The sequence below is a fragment of the Oryx dammah genome, unplaced genomic scaffold (assembly GCF_014754425.2).
Source record: "Oryx dammah isolate SB20612 unplaced genomic scaffold, SCBI_Odam_1.1 HiC_scaffold_3, whole genome shotgun sequence".
Classification (NCBI taxonomy): Eukaryota; Metazoa; Chordata; class Mammalia; order Artiodactyla; family Bovidae; genus Oryx; species Oryx dammah.
This window is the reverse complement of record NW_024070187.1, coordinates 65,059,345-65,076,150: the sequence shown is the minus strand read 5'-3', so window position 1 is coordinate 65,076,150 and position 16,806 is coordinate 65,059,345. Positions and strand designations below refer to the sequence as shown.

At 40.6% G+C, this 16,806-nt stretch overlaps 1 protein-coding gene across 1 annotated transcript in view; it reads right to left on the bottom strand.

Moving 5' to 3' along the window:
* GABRB1 (gamma-aminobutyric acid type A receptor subunit beta1) overlaps positions 1 to 16,806 on the bottom strand; it is a 434,566-nt gene that overhangs the window by 400,880 nt on the left and 16,880 nt on the right. The window lies entirely within an intron of this gene.

The following is a 16,806-nucleotide window of genomic DNA, read 5'->3' as shown; positions in this document are numbered from 1 at the left end:
TAACTGAAAATGACATATGGAAATTAATTCCACTGAGAGAAAAACAAATAATCCTCACCACTGTATATGCAGAAATGTTCAAAGGGTTGATTTCATTCTGTAATTATAAGGCAAAGCCCTGGAAGCTGAGATATTCCTGTGGGTTTTTTTTGTTTGTTTTCCCCTTTCACTTCTGGATAACTAAACAACAGTTTTGCTCTGAGATTCAGCATGTGATGATGACTTTAGGGGTAGTCTTACATTCAGAGTCTGGTGGACCTGTATTTATATTCCAGTTCCCTTATTTTCTGCATGGTGTTTTATTTGGTTTATAGATTGCCACCTATGTAGAATATAGGTTTACCACTGAGGTCATATTTATTTCTTAAAGAAAGTTCTGGCAAATATAAATTCATGAATTATAGAGCAGAGTTTGTGAACCATTTCCTAAGGGGATGACCCCAGAGAGTTGTCACTGAAGTGTGTTTATTGGAAGACAGCAGAAGATAGTAGAAACCATCTTAGGACTTCCCTGGTGGCTCAGATGGTAAAACGTCTGTCTACAATGTGGGAGACCTGGGTTCGATCCCTGGGTCAGAAAGATTCCCTGGAGAAGGAAATGGCAACCCACTCCAGTATTCTTGCCTAGAAAATCCCCTGGATGGAGGAGCCTGGTGCAGGCTACTGCCCATGGGATCACAAAGAGTCAGACACGACTGAGCGACTTCACTTTCTTTCACCAGAAGATAGTAGAAAAAACATATGTGAGGAATCAGTAATGAGTCCACACTTTGGTGCTTGATCAGTGCATTAACAGAAACTGAGAATACTGGAAATGCTAATTTGAAAAAAAAAAAGGCTTCTAAGTCCATTTGTGGACTAGCGCATTTGCGAATTGGTCATTTTTACAATTGGAAATGACTAGCAGGGAACTGAAAAAAGGACTAAATATATGAAGGGTGGGTCAGGGTGAGAGCTACATAATTGTAAGTCACCAGCACACAGATTTTATTGTAAGTTTTCAACTGGATGTGATAACTAAAATGAATATTTTAGGGGGGTGACTTAGCCTTCCACAACTTATCTTTGGTTATCAGAGACGGAAAACTGGACTCGATGTATCACAGATTGTATTTGGCATGATATTTCTTATATGTTTTCTTGGGTTTTTATGTTGCACTGAGAAAATATTTTTAGAACAACACAAAAAGTTCTACACTTAAATAGCTTTTAGATCTAAAACAGCAGGAAACTACACTAATAGAAGTAAAATCTAGTAACTTGGGCTTCCCTGGTGGCTCAGACAGTAAAGAATCTGCCTGCAATGCAGGAGACCTGGGTTAGATTCCTGGGTCAGGAAGATCCCCTGGAGGAGGGTATGGCAACCCACTCCAGTATTCTTGCCTGGAGAATCCCATGGGCAGAGGAGCCTGGCAGGCTACAGTCTATAGGGTCACACAGAGTTGGACATGACTGAAGCAACTTAGCATGCACACACACATTAGGAACTTACCACACAAAATAGAGAAAGAGTTCAGTCTTAATACAGGATGTCAGATACCGCAAAGCAAACTTAGGGGTCAATAGCATGCTCTCTCACCCCAATCAGCCACAGGTGAATAAAACTGCACTGTGGAAGTACTAGGAAGTGATTCCTATTTAGAGTAGTTCTAAATCTTCCATAATGTAGGGAACTTTAAGCTCTACCTTACTAATTAGCTCCTAGCACTCTTCCTTGATTTTGCTTAGCATAAATATTATAGTGGCATTTATTTGGGACTTAACTGACACTTTTATCCAAGATAAATTAAAGTCAGCTTCAAAACTGAATTGGGCTTCCCTGATAGTTCAGTTGGTAAAGAATCTGTCTGCAATGCAGGAGACCCTGGTTCAATTCCTGGGTCGGGAAGATCATCTGGAGAAGGGATAGGCTACCCACTCCAGTATTCTTGGGCTTCCTTTGTGGCTCAGCTGAGTGTAAAGAATCCACCTGCAATGCGGGAGACCTGGGTTGGGAAGATACCCTGGAGAAGGGAAAGGCTACCCACTCCAGTATTCTTGGGCTTCCTTTGTGGCTCAGCTGAGTGTAAAGAATCCACTTGCAATGCGGGAGACCTGGGTTGGGAAGATACCCTGGAGAAGGGAAAGGCTACCCACTCCAGTATTCTGGCCTGGAGAATTCGATGGACTGTATAGCCCATGGGGTCGCTTTTTCACTTTCAAACTGAATATTGCAATCTTCACATTGAATACAAGTGAATTGATTAATCTGGGCTTCCCTGGTGGCTCAGTGGTAGAGACTCCTCCTGGCAATGCAGGAAACACAGGTTTGATCCCTGGGTCAGAAAGATCCTCTGGAGAAGGAAATAACAACCCACCCCAGTATTCTTGCCTGGAAAATCCCATGGACAGAGAGTCCATGGGGGTCACAAAAGTCAGACATGACTTAGCAACTATACAACAAACAACTGATTAATCAGTTAAGAAGAGGGACCTCGGCATTGGCCTTAAGAAGGCAACACTAATATTTATTTATTTTCTACCTAGAAAATATGCCACTATTACTGTGTTTTGTTTCCTGCTTTAAATACAGCTTTCTGTTTCAGAAATTTATCCAAGTTCCTTGGTGAACAAAAATGTATATCCATTGGGATAGATAAAAACGACAATTACAGATTCTTCATAAAAGTAGAAGAGATTTTAAAGGTAATCTGATAGAGTTGTTTTCAAGCCATTGGAATGAAAGCTTAGTAGATATTGGAATATATAAAATAAGCCTAGAACTGCCCTTTTGAAGTAGCATCCACCATTACCTTCCTTGGCCATGGATGGCCCACAGGGCAAATCCACGAAAATTCAAAGGATGTAATTTGAACATTCTTAGGTAATATTACCTTCTACTGGACATGTGAATCATCCCCCAGCATGGATGCATGAACAGCCAACATTTTGTAAGTCCCTCTAGTGACGTATCTCTCAAGGTCTACCTTGCCAAAGGCTTTATGCGTCTAATTAAATTACTTCCACTGGTAGTTCCTTGTCTCCAAGGCATCTGTTTATTTTTTTTTTAAAGATATGCTTATGCCTGAGAAAAAATTCAGGTTTTTTAGTCAGGTGTGATTTCTGCTTATAGAAACTGTACAGACTTTTTCCTGATAGATTCTTATTTGCTCATTTGTTCAATGACCGGCTTCTATGTACGGGTCAGTGATTAATAAGAGCTTCCTGAGTGAGGATGAACGCTTCTGTGCAGAAATGAATGTTTTGTTTTCTAAATGGAAACTCTAGATCCTATCAGCATTTATGCCTCATGAATCTTCAGCCTTCTTTAACCTCACAGGCTCTATCCTCCATGAGTCGCCTGCCTACAGCTCTGTGTAGTTTGTTCAGGTGGTAGTTTTTACTGCTGCTTATTTTCATGACATATCTGTGCTGCGCATTGTGTGGGTTCCAGACTGCTGTCTCTTGCTCAGGTTTTTGCCTTTGATCATTATCTTGTCACTTTCCCACCAGAGCTAATCACTCCCTATCAGGAACCTACTTCAGTCCTTGATATTCTGCATACGATCTCCAGCAGGTGGCACACTTGTGCAAAACACCATGCATAGCTTCCCTCTTAGTGACTGCACTTGCTGGGTGAGGCCATCACCAAACTGCTGACCTTATTTGCACAAAGGTACTCACTTCTCTCAGGAGTGGCATCAGACTCACAGCTCATCATAAGAGATGAGGACAGAATGTAGATTGATTCTGGAAATTTAATTATGATGCAGTTAGCCAGGGTGGCTGTGCAAGATGTTGACAAATTGTATAACTAAACTTATTACTTATTGGATTTCAATGGTACTGGATGTGCACTGTGTATGCTACTTTCTCAGAAAAATTCCAATTATGTTAATATGCAAAGGAATTCATCATTAGCCTAAGCATTAAATGTGCTAGAATTGTCCTATCTAGGTTCTTTTTTCATGGTTTTAAGTTTATGTAATCCTTATTAATCCTTTGTTTTGCATCTAACCTCAACATTCTAGAGAAATCATTTTCAGTGGTAATAATCATGATCTTAATAATTATTTGAAGCTAACCTTTCTTCCCTGAACATTTTGAAATTCTTTGAAAACATCTCTTTTTCAGATTCTGTGCTTCATATTCATTTATATTACCTCTTTTCCCCACAAACAAATAACTTTCTTCAGTGAATTGCATGGTATTTTCAAAAGTCCACAAATGACCACTATTTAATAGAAAAATCTGTGGGCTGGAATAGTTAAGGAATCATATCCTTTCTTCCCAGGTTGAACACTCATCAGACACACAATGGGAGAGAATGATGTTCCTTAGTTCATTTCATCTCTCTCTTCTTGTGATTGGAAATAAAAGTAGAACAAATAAGCATGTTTTGGACCATGACTTACACTCATATAAACCATTTCTCAGTCTCTACTCCATCTGCCTCTTTCCCCTTTCTGCTTTCATTTCAGACAGTTCAGAATTGGTTCAGACCACATCAGAATATCAGTTCAAATCTTTTTCTTTCCTTTCAGTCCTTCTGTGAATTATTTTAAGCAGCAACCTTCCTTCTTATCAGTTTATACTGAAGCTTGTGTGTCCTGGGCACTGATCCCAAGTAATATGTCCATTTTGAATGTGTTTTCCTCTGGGTTTCTTTCTCATCATGTTTGACTTGGATGATTAAAGTGAGGAGAAAGGAATTGGTTGGCATGTGTATCTTCATCTGTGATCAGAGACTCCACCCTTCCTCACTCAATCCCCTGACATGTTAGGGTCTCAGGAGTCTTGCAGAAACTCAACTGTGAAAGGTTGGGAGATTTGGTATCGATTAGTCCAAGCGACTCAAGTGAAGTAAAAACACCGATTTTGAAGAAATGCTTTCTAAAAAGAGTTAGCGGGTGACTTCCCAAAAGAACACAATGAAAATTGCTGATTTTAAATATTCTTCAACAAAATAAAGGAGACAGACTTGAAGATCTCTGAGGGAATGGTTCTTCCTATGTTTCTATGGCTTTGTTTCCAATCAATTTAAACTCTATTTTTCAATAAGAGTAAGGATTAGGTAGAATTTTTTTAAATGCCACCATTGTTTCCCAGACTTAGGCATGGATGGAATAAGAGATGGACTCTAGATGTGTCAACAGAGCATAGTCAATGCCATCCCCTTGGAAGATACTTAAGATGTGTTCATCAGTGATTTGAATTCCTTGGCCTACAATTCAATAATATTAGAAATTTCACTATTAAAATCCCATTCTTGGACTTCAGCCTTTGCATTGTGTCAGAGTCAAATGCCCTTAGGAAGACTCATAGAATAAACCTTCTCAGTGGGTTGAATATGGTTATAAATGAGTTTCATATCCAATCTTGGAGGCAGGCTTTTATTTTTTCTTTAATAGAATACTGGGAATAAATATATGAAAACTCTGGGTGCCCACAGAAGGATGGGAAGAGCAAGCTCAGATAACAGAAAGTAGGAATAAAAAGAGAATTGTGCTCAAGGGTCACCTGATTTCTAGCTGGTATTTTTCCTGACTTGTGGCAAATGGTATCTGTTAGGATGCTAACAATGATGCCCAGCTCTGCCACCATGAGACTCTCACCTTCCACCCTGCATCTCTGCCTTTGCTATGGGGTATGTGATTGTGGCGATGGGGGATGGGTATTTTAACTTAAGATCAGCAAAAAAAAGTTATTCCATTCTGGGAAAGTAATTAGTATTCTAAACAATATTTAGAGAAAGTACATGCCCATGTAAATGGTGTCTGTTTGGTTACCACTTGAGTGCCGTCTACACCAAAACAGGTCATTAAAAAGCCCACTACTGAGCTTCTTCAATATCAACTGATGGATAACTGCATTAATGGAGAACATTTAATTCCAACCCATAATTAAGTTTGGCAGCCTGAAATTATTTGAGGTTAGCCTTTCTTCCTTGAACATTTTGAAATTCTTCCCAAATATCTCTGTTCCAGATTCTATGCTTCATATTCATCTATAATACTTTTTTTCCCCACAAACAAATCACTTTGTTAAACAGACAGAAGAAGTATCAATGTTTCATTTCCCCTAGTTGATGGGTGGGAACGTCAGTTTTGAAAACACATGTTTATGAAGTTTAGAAACCAAACACATATGAGATCATCTTACTCACCCCACCCTTCACTATAGAAATGAAGAATCTAAAAGCCAGTGTAACAATTCAGAGTCAACCATTATGAATTATGTATATTTCTTCTATTATAGTCATTGATTTAAAAAAAAAAGCCAAATCACCTAGTACAATACAATGTGTGAAACAAATTTTAGAAATGTCATCTATAAACTGCTAATAATAAAAATGTACTAGAAATAAAAAGGTAATTACTGAAAAAAAAAATGAAGCTCCTTTTGAATGGTTTTTTAGACATCAAACCTACAAGGCAGGCATTATCTATCAATTCCCATCAAGTCCTTCATTACAACACCCACTTCTATTAAAGAAGGTGCAACAAACAATTTATGCCTAATCATTACATGAAAAAAGAAGTGCACCTAAAAGAGCTCAACTGACTTTTCTCAAGATCACGTGGAAGGAACAGGGCAGCAAGAAACAGAAGCCAGTCTCCAGACTCTGGCCCAGTACCTTTTCCACTGAATTACCTAGATTCTTACTTTTACACCCACATTCTGTAGGCCTTCCCTGCCTTGTCTTTCAAGTTTTCAAGATGAGGACTGCCTGTAACTGTTACAGACCTTCATAACAGTTCACCCAGGAAACAGTTATAGGAATGAAGGAAAAAAGTGGTAAATAAGAGGTCAACTTTATTTTCTCCAAAATATGGAGGAAATAATTTTTTTATTATTCCCGTATCATTTTATTACACAACAGGCCATTGGGCTTGTTTTTCCATCAATCTTAGATTAAGCCAATTACCCTGCTAAAGGAATTATTAAGGGATGGAAAAAGATACATGTGAAATGTGATTCCGGCACTCAGAATGCTCAGAATTTAGGTAAAAAGACAAGACCAATGCACATGAAACAATCAGTGAACAGTACAAGAATAAATTCCATAGGGTCTCAGAGGGGAATTCACTTTAGGTCAGCCTTTTCAATTGTGTTCTGACTCTAGGGCTGTGAGAGAGATACTGTGAGACTCAGCTTACATTTCACATCCCTTTCAGGGAGGAAACACTCATTCCTCCAGCTTCCAGGAGTGGCGGCTGATGTTCTTAGCCGAGTCCCTCTTCAGCAGTCTCCCAGCTGGAGACTGGCCCTTCTCACTGTCAGTCACATCTCTTTTTCATGGACAGCCCATATCGTATAGCTGGTTGATGTTGGAGTGGATGGTTAGGGGTAGGATATGAAGACTCAGGCCACATACCTCATTTCTAGATCATTCTGAAGGATAATTCTAGCCTCCAAGTTCTCCTTGGGGTTAGTTATCCATTTGTAGCAATGACATCTTCATTCAATTCAGAGTTTTACCTCTCCCTTTGATCAATGCTACTGCACTCACTCCTCAACAGAAGTTGTTCCTGGGAGCAATCTTCAATACATCCCATAAACAGAAATTTCTATTTCCTTGTTTCAGGAGAACCCAACCTGCACCAGGGTGACATTCTACTCCTCTCATTCTTCTTGTTCTCATATTCAAATTTCTTCTGATTTCCACCGGAGTTAACTGCACCCTCTAAACTCACCCTGGTCCCAAATTTCTCTCTGCCTCCCCTTCTTTTGCCTGCTCCCAACATCTCAATTTAGTTCAGTTTATATATGAAAGTGTTCTGTCTAGCTCTCTTATTTGCCTCCCTTGATTTATCTTAACATTTTGCATCTTCCTGTCCACATGCGTATCCCCTAATGAATGATGCAAGCTGTTTTATCCTAAACACTTTGTCAAATAGAGTCTGTCTGGCTAGGAGACTCAGCGCTCAGCAATAAACTGGGCAGCTGCTATATTTCCACCAGGATAGCTAATTTTAATCACATGGTATTCCTGAATCACAGGAAGATTCATAATGCTATGATAAAGTCAGAGAAGAGAATGAGAGAACTGAGCTGAACATGAGAAAGCACAGAATACAATCAGAAGGATCAGCAGAACCAGCAAGAGGCCAGGAACAGGGTTAGTGCCTCTGATGAGTTTAAAGCACTCATTAGGTCAGAATCCTCTGCTTCACCACCACTGGGTGAAGTACCAGACCACAGGACAAACTGGGTCTTAAGGCCGTGCCGTGTCCTGCTAAGTCGCTTCAGTCGTATCCAACTGTTTCCGACCCTACGGACTATAACACACCAGGCTCCTCTGTCCATGGGATTCTCTAGGCAAGTATACTGGAGTGGGTTGCCATGCCCTCCTCCAGGGGATCTTCCTGACCCAGGGATCAAACCCATGTCTCTTATGTCTCTTGCACTGGCAGGTGAGTTCTTTACCACTAGCACCACTTGGGAAGCCCTGAGTCTTAAGGCATATTGTGGGAATAGAAGCTCTATGCTTCTGAGAATTTTGCAAAACAACTTTAATTGGTGGTCTGTATGTTTTGAATGAATTGTGCATATGCTACAGGGTTTGAATTGCTGGATAGCCCCTCTCCCTAACCCTTCAGCCCCACATACGAATAGGCACATCCATATTCACCATGAGTCTGCAGCCTTCATGGGAGTTCAGGTAGGAAGCTGGAGGAGGAAACAATGATCATGCTTTTGTCCTTCTTTGCCCTTAATTCAAGTCTTCCCATATTCCTTCCCCATAGTGGCATGGTTTCCATATTGTTTCTGTGAAAAGAAGGGGCCTCAGGTTTATTCAGCACCCACTAGATAGCAGGTTTTCTGCTTCCCATATGGTGGTTTTAATGACACTTTCTGGATAGCTAGATGTCAGCTGGCATCCTTTGAGAATGAAATCAATTAACCCAAGCCCTTTATCCTTGTACTATTCAAAGTCCAATGTTTTCCCTGGGTTTTCTGTACATGTCCAGGTACATTTTCACGGTCACCTCTGGCTCAGACCTCATTTCCTCTGAACTCTTATCATCATTCTGCTGTTAAGTACCTGGCTGTTCTCTTCCCTGTACTCCATGATGACCGAGGCGGAACTCGGCACTATAAAATCCTCCAACAAAATATTTCTACAAATAGGATTTTTCGAAAAAAGTGAAGAAGCAACAAGGTTTTCTATAAAAATAATGAAAAATAGGTTTTCTATCAAAATAATGAAAAATAGTATAATATTGAATAATAAAATCTCTGTTTTTGAGTCTCTCAGCCATTCTAACATGTGAATTATTAGCTAAGAACTTCCACTTTTTGTCTAGTTTCTCAGCATTTTTGGTTCCGGTCTTCCTCTTCATCCTCGTCCTCTATTATCTATTCTGTCCTCAACTCTCCTTGTATTACTTATTACACTGAGAATTTTAGCTCTTTTTCCCTTCTTGAATCTAGACATCTGATATATTCCTAAAAGTCATTAATATTTCTCCTAAACAAAGAGTCAGTTATTCTGGGTCTTATCCTTTAACATCACAGAGTATTGGTGTTAGTCGTTCAGTCATGTCTAATTCTGTGTGATCCCACCAGGCTCCTCGGTCTATGGAATTTTTCAGGCAGGAATCCTGGAGTGGGTTGCCATTCCCTTCTCCAGAGAATCTTCCCAACCCAGGGACTGAACTCTGGTCTCCTGCATTGCAGGTAGATTCTGAATGATCTGAGCCACCAGGGAGTAATTGATTCAGTTCAGTTCAGTCGCTCAGTTGTGTCCGACTCTTTGTGACCCCATGAATCACAGCACTCCAGGCCTCCCTGTCCATCACCATCTCCCGGAGTTCACTCAGACTCACGTCCATCGAGTCAGTGATGCCATCCAGCCATCTCATCCTCGGTCGTCCCTTTCTCCTCCTGCCCCCAATCCCTTCCAGCATCACAGTCTTTTCCAATGAGTCAACTCTTCTCATGAGGTGGCCAAAATACTGGAGTTTCAGCTTCAGCATCATTCCTTCCAAAGAAATCCCAGGGCTGATCTCCTTCAGAATGGACTGGTTGGATCTCCTTGCAGTCCAAGGGACTCTCAAGAGTCTTCTCCAACACCACAGTTCAAAAGCATCAATTCTTCGGCGCTCAGCCTTCTTCACAGTCCAACTCTCACATCCACACACGACCACAGGAAAAACCACAGCCTTGACTAGACAGACCTTAGTCGGCAAAGTAATGTCTCTGCTTTTGAATATTCTATCTAGGTTGGTCATAACTTTTCTTCCAAGGAGTAAGCGTCTTTTAATTTCATGGCTGCAGTCACCATCTGCAGTGATTTTGGGGCCCAAAAAAATAAAGTCTGACACTGTTTCCACTGTTTCCCCGTCTATTTCCCATGAAGTGATGGGACCAGATGCCCTGATCTTCGTTTTCTGAATGTTGAGCTTTAAGCCAACTTTTTCGCTCTCCTCTTTCACTTTCATCAAGAGGCTTTTTAGCTCTTCACTTTCTGCCATAAGGGTGGTGTCATCTGCATATCTGAGGTTATTGATATTTCTCCCGGCAATCTTGATTCCAGCTTGTGTTTCTTCCAGGCCAGCGTTTCTCATGATGTACTCTGCATATAAGTTAAACAAGCAGGGTGACAATATACAGCCTTGACGTACTCCTTTCCCTATTTGGAGCCAGTCTGTTGTTCCATGTCCAGTTCTAACTGTTGCTTCCTGACCTGCATACAGATTTCTCAAGAGGCAGGTCAGGTGGTCTGGTATTCCCATCTCTCTCAGAATTCCCCACAGCTTATTGTGATCCACACAGTCAAAGGCTTTGGAGTAATTGGTAGAGCATTTAAAATCCCAATCCCTCTTCCCCTACTCCCCTCTGTTCTCAGCAAGTGCAAAGAGCAGCCCAAAGATTTATTTTCCTACCAACATAAATTATGCCTCCCTGCTTGAGAAAGAAGGTGGCTTGCAGGTGTGAATGCTTTTTTTTTTTTTCTTGATCCAACATCAGAGATAAGGATATTAACAGAGAGCATTCATACCAGGTAATGACCCATCCCTTTTCCACCATGCTGCTTTTCCAGAACAGATGGTGGCCAGAGGAGTCTCTGTTCACTGCTAAATTAAGGAAATATGGGGTAAAAGAGGATAGAAGAGAATAAAAGGTAGAAGAAGAAAGAGGAATTATCAATGATCTTGAAATTGAGTTTGTGATGGAAATGTTAATTTTTTAAATGTATAGTAAGAAGCAAAGAATGTGAGGAGGCAGGAGATAGAATGGTGCATTTGCTGTTAATTTGCTCCTCATCATAAAGGAGCCAGTTTGGGGAGAAACAGTCTTTATCCCAGTGATATTCTACTTTTGGCAAGGCATTTCCAAAGCAGCTTGCCAACAATGAGGATGGGCAAATGTCTCTAGACTCTTCTTGAAATTAAATTTCATCAAAATTATTCTTTGCTTCCCTGAACTTTTTTTCATTGGCCTTTATTTTTCCCTTTGTATCTGAATTTCCATAATAAACAAACAAACCTCTTGGGGCTTTCTAATTAGCATCTTTTTAAAAATACATATATTTACTGACTAACATGAATCTTTCTTTTCTACAAAATCTCCAATAAAATCAGAAGTTAAAGGGGTTGAGAAGTTACAAAACAATGTATTGGTCTGATGATTTCAATTATGAAAGCCATTCTGAAATTATGTATTTTCAGATCTCAGTAAACCTCACAGTACATGATGCTAAATTGCAATTTTTCTTGAAGCCCACTTTGTGTTGCACTCACCCCTCTACATCCAGAACTTAGTCTCATCCTTAAACCAAAGATAATAAAGTTCTGATTTGACCTGACCTGTGTGTGGCTGAGCCTGTGTGGGACCCAGTCTTTAGTGATAGCACAAAGATGGTTAACTGCTTAACTCCCCACTGAGATGTAAAAGGAGGTTATTCTTTACCTGTGAAAAAAATGAAAGTCACCCAGTCATGTCCAAGTCTTTGTGACCCCATGGACTGTAGCCCACCAGGCTCCTCTGTTCATGGGATTTCCCAGGCAAGAATCCTGGAGTAGGTAGCCATTCCCTTCTCCAGGGGCTCTTCCTAACCCAGGGATCAAACCCTGTCTCCTGCATTGCAGGCAGATTCTTTTACCGTCTGAGCTACCAGGGAAGCTCCAGGGACGAAGAAATGCAGCAAGATCTATGTTGGTGATCAGCAGTACCATGCCTTATGTAGTACACACCAAAAAAAAAAAAAGAAAAAAATCAAGCCTGTAATGGCTTTAGCAAAATTTAGTGTTCTCTCAGCCTCACTTTGCATTTTTTGAAATACAGCAAGATAGTTTATTTCAAGCAAGTTGCTTCTCCCTAAACTATGTCCCATGAATGTCTTCTACTTTATAAATATACTGTCCTTCAGCAGTAAATCCTCTGCTTTATATTTCTATAGAAGCAAGCTAAGTGATTGTTATATTGCATCATTCCAACCAAGCCAGAAGAAACAGAGGTTTGAAATTTTTTAAAGGCGTGTGCCTTTAATTTTTTTAAAATAAAGTTTTAAAATGTATATTCCTTCAAGAGACAGAAAAATGAAAAATCTCTCCTGTAAGTGATGTGATAATAATAACTTGCTATTTTAACCTCAAGATGCCATCTGCATTTCATAATGTAATTCCCCAGTTCTGAAAGGACAGTGATGAAATGTGACCTTTACACATTCCTGTTTGATTTCTCTCTCTGTGTTCAGTCGGAAAAATAAGAAAAGCTAAATATACCTGAGCCTCTTCTGTCTTTTCTACCCAGAAATGGGTTGCCTAATTAGCTTCCCTACTCTCCCCACCAAGAAACAACCGGCATGCTTCCCCCTTCCAGGGGTTGATGCCTGCCCCCGTTTAGAGAATTCTGAAGTGGAGGGCAATTCTTTCTTTTCACTGGAGGAAATCCCGTAAATTGAAAAATAACAGATTTTAGATTTTCTGAGTCTTTGTCTTGGACTCCAACAAACAAACCCCCTCTACAAGCAAATCTGACAGGAAAAATGCTGTGTTGCCTGCTTTATGGACCATGACAAGGAGAGCAATGGAGGGAGAAACAAGACCCTGGGCTCCCACCAAACAACCCTCTCCTCTGGTGAGAGTCATCTTTTTTCTTTCATCTTCCTTCACAAAAAAAATGAAGAGGTAAAGTTCTGGCCAGGGAAGTAATTCCACAGAACTGGAGCAAGAATACCAACTACCCCTCATGCTTCTGCTTGTTTTGAGGCCTGAAATTGAAAATTCGATTCTTTTTGGTGGGATTCTTCTCAAAAGAAATAGACGATATCTCTTAACAGCACAATTCAGACCAGAGTAAACTCTGAAATGGAAAGAAATGATTGCTGGATAAAATGACACGGGGAGGGACTTCCCTGGGGATCCAGTGGTTAAGACTCCAGGCTTCCACTGCAGGGGGCGCAGGTACCAACCCTAGCTGGGGACCGACTAATAAGATCCCACATGCCAAAAAGTAAAAAAGAAAAGATAAAGCGAGAGTGATATTACAATTTATAATAAGAAATATATACTTGGTCCTCCTATTCCCCACTCCCCTCAACTTTTATCAAACAACTCTTAAAAAAAAAATCCTTCAAATTTCTAAGTGAAGAGTGAAAGTGTTAGTCGCTCAGTCATATCTACTCTTTGCGACCCCATGGATGCATGGACCCCATGGAGTCCATTAAGCTCCTCTATCCATGGAATTCTCTAGGCAAGAATATTGGAGTGGGTTACCATTCCCTTCTCCAGGGGATATTCCCGAATATCAAACCAGGGAATCAAACCAGGATCTCCTGCTTTGCAGGCAGATTGTTACCATCTGAGCCATCAGGGAAGCCAAGGAAGGAAGGGTGGAGGGTTGGGAGGGACACTGTCTTTTGTTATGTTAATGAGATGACTTTGAGAAAGTATCTAAAGTTGGGGACTGATGGCCAGCACAGCCAACTGAGTAACTAGAGGACTGGAACTTCTAGTCCCCTCCCATGACCACCAGGGAGAGGAGAGGGGCTGGAGATTGAGTTCAATCTAGAACAGCCAATGGTTTAATCAATCCTGCCTATGTAATGAAGCTTCCATAAAGATCCAAGATGAAAGGGATTCAAAGCTTCCCAGTTGGTGAACACTTGGAAACAGGGGAGAGGAGTGGACCTGGAGAGAGTGTGGATGACCTGTGGCCACTGCCCACACCTTGCTCCATACATGTCTCCCATCTGGTTGCTCCTGAGTCATATCCTTTTATAATGATTGGCGCTCTAGTCAGTAAAATGTTCCTCTGAGTTCTGTGAGCTGCTCTAACAAAATATAATCAAACCTGAGGTGGAGATTGTGGGAACCTCTGATTTACAGCCAGTTAGTCATGAGTACAGGTAACAACCTGGTCTTGCAGCTACAGCTTATAGACCTGAACACTTAACCTGTGGAATCGGATGCTGCCTCTGGATAAACAGTGTCAGAATTGAGTTGTGTTGTAGCACACTCCGCTAGTGTCCAGAATATTGCTTGTTATATGTGCTGGGAAGACTTCCAGTCCCCTCCCCCCATACACACACACTGGAATTAAGTCCCAGGACCCAAAAGGGGTTAGATGTGTGGTTCTTAAACAGGCTTGATCTTTAAAAACAACTCTAAATCAAATCAGCTTTCTTGGTCTCAGTTCTTTATCTGACTCCATGGATGCCCTGCCAGGCTCCTCTGTCCAAGGGATTCTCCAGGCAGGAATACTGAAGTGAGTTGCCATTCCCTTCTCCAGGGATCTTCCCTACTCAGAGATCAAACCTGGGTATCCTGCATTGAAGGCAGATTCTTTACCATCTGAGCCACCAAGGAAGTCCCATCTGTGAAACAGAGATATTAGATATTCCTATCCCAGGTGGCTCTTGTAAAAACTGATGTCAAGTATTTATTTTGGAACCTGATACATAAAACATTTCATTATATTTTAATAACTATTTCTATTCTTGACATTAAGGGATTTTTTTTTCCTGTAAGAAGTACAGAAGTATACACAGCATACTAGTTAAATGCATTGCATTTAAATTCAGTTCAACATGATTTTACACAGCCTACCCCACGCAAAAGGCACTTATCAGGCAAAGTCTTCAAGATACTCCCATTACAGAACACCCCTGGATTTAATTTGAGGATTTAATGTCTCCTGAATCTCCTCTTCATTAACCACCATGAAGGTTAGAGACATGGCAAATTTTTCTGAGCTATAAGTGTGAGTAGGATAAGGTCAATGTGTGCGCTCAGTCACTTCAGTCGTGTCCAACTCTTTGCGACCCCATGGAATAGCCCACCTGGCTCCTCCGTCCATGGGATTCTCCAGGCAAGAATACTGGAGTGGGTTGTCATGCCTCCGCCAGGGGATCTTCTTAACCCAGGAACCAAACACGAGTCTCCTGTGCCTTCTACACTGGCAGGCAGAATCTTTACCGCTGAGCCAAGGGGAAGCCCAGTATATGGTCAACAAGTTGCTTGCTCCAGAAAGAGCCACTGAATTAATGATAGCCCAGTCAAGTGCCCCGTCACTATCTCTAAGTGCATGGTTGTAGTCTTCTTCTTGAATTATATATACTCTGAGTGTTAAGTTGCTTCAGTCATGTCTGACTCTTTGACCCCATGTCCGACTCATGATCCCCCTACCAGGCTCCTCCGTCCATAGGATTTTCCAGCAAGAGTACTGGAGTGGGTTGCCATTCCCTTCTCCAGGGAATCTTTCTGACCCAGGGATCGAACTCAGGTCTTCCACATTGCAGGCAGATGCTTTACCATCCGAGCCACCAGGGAAGCAGGTGATCAAAATGTGGTGATTTTTGAATATCTTACAATAGATAGTTAATATCAAGTGAAAGTCTTAGCAGTTCAAATCCCTTCATTGGGAAGGGTCTTAGTGAAGCATTATTTCTCTGGTCACCCTCTTGCCTTTGGATAGAAGAGCTCTATATGCCAACTAGGACAGATATAATTATCTTTTCTTGTTCTGAAGCTTTCTAAGGATGGACACTTCCCAGATACTCTCTATAGCTGCTTCCAGCATCTTCTCACTTATTACAGTCAAGATGTTCTTCCTTATGTCCAATTTAAACTTTGCTTTTTTCTTCAAGTTAAGAGTTTCTCAGAAGAGGCATAAAATCCATGCTCTTTTCTTATTTTCAATGAACACCTAACACAGCACTTTAAGTAATATCTTGCATGCAAATAGGTTGAATGTGATTTAAATCAGTTAATGGATCAAATGCTTTTGTAAACCTGAAGACATTAATCAAGCTACTCCTTAACCTTTACAAAGTTTAACTCTGGACTAAATAATATTAATTGCTAATACATTTCATCCTAGGACCCATTTTGTCAAGTATTAATGCCTCCTAATCTTCAAAACTTCTCTAGTTTAAATGTTGTCAGAAATAACACTGTTTTATGATCCAATTGATTTAGTGACCTAACTACCACACATAGACCCTAAAGTCAGTCTACCTGGGTGCAAAGCACAGCTCTATCATTTACTAGTTGTACAACTTTGGGCAAGTTTTTTTTTTTTTTTAACTTTTCTATCTATGCCTCAGTTTCTTTATCTGTAAAGTTGAGATAATAATGATACATCCCTCATATGGCTGCATTATGGATTAAGTGGGTTAATATTTGTAAAATGCTTAGAGTGGTACCTGCTTTGTAGAAGTACTCAAGAAGTATTATTATTATTACTAAGACTCCAAGGTCCGTCTAGTCAAGGCTATGGTTTTTCCAGTGGTCATGTATGGATGTGAGAGTTGGACTGTGAAGAAAGCTGAGCACCGAAGAATTGATGCTTTTGAACTGTGGTGTTGGAGAAGAC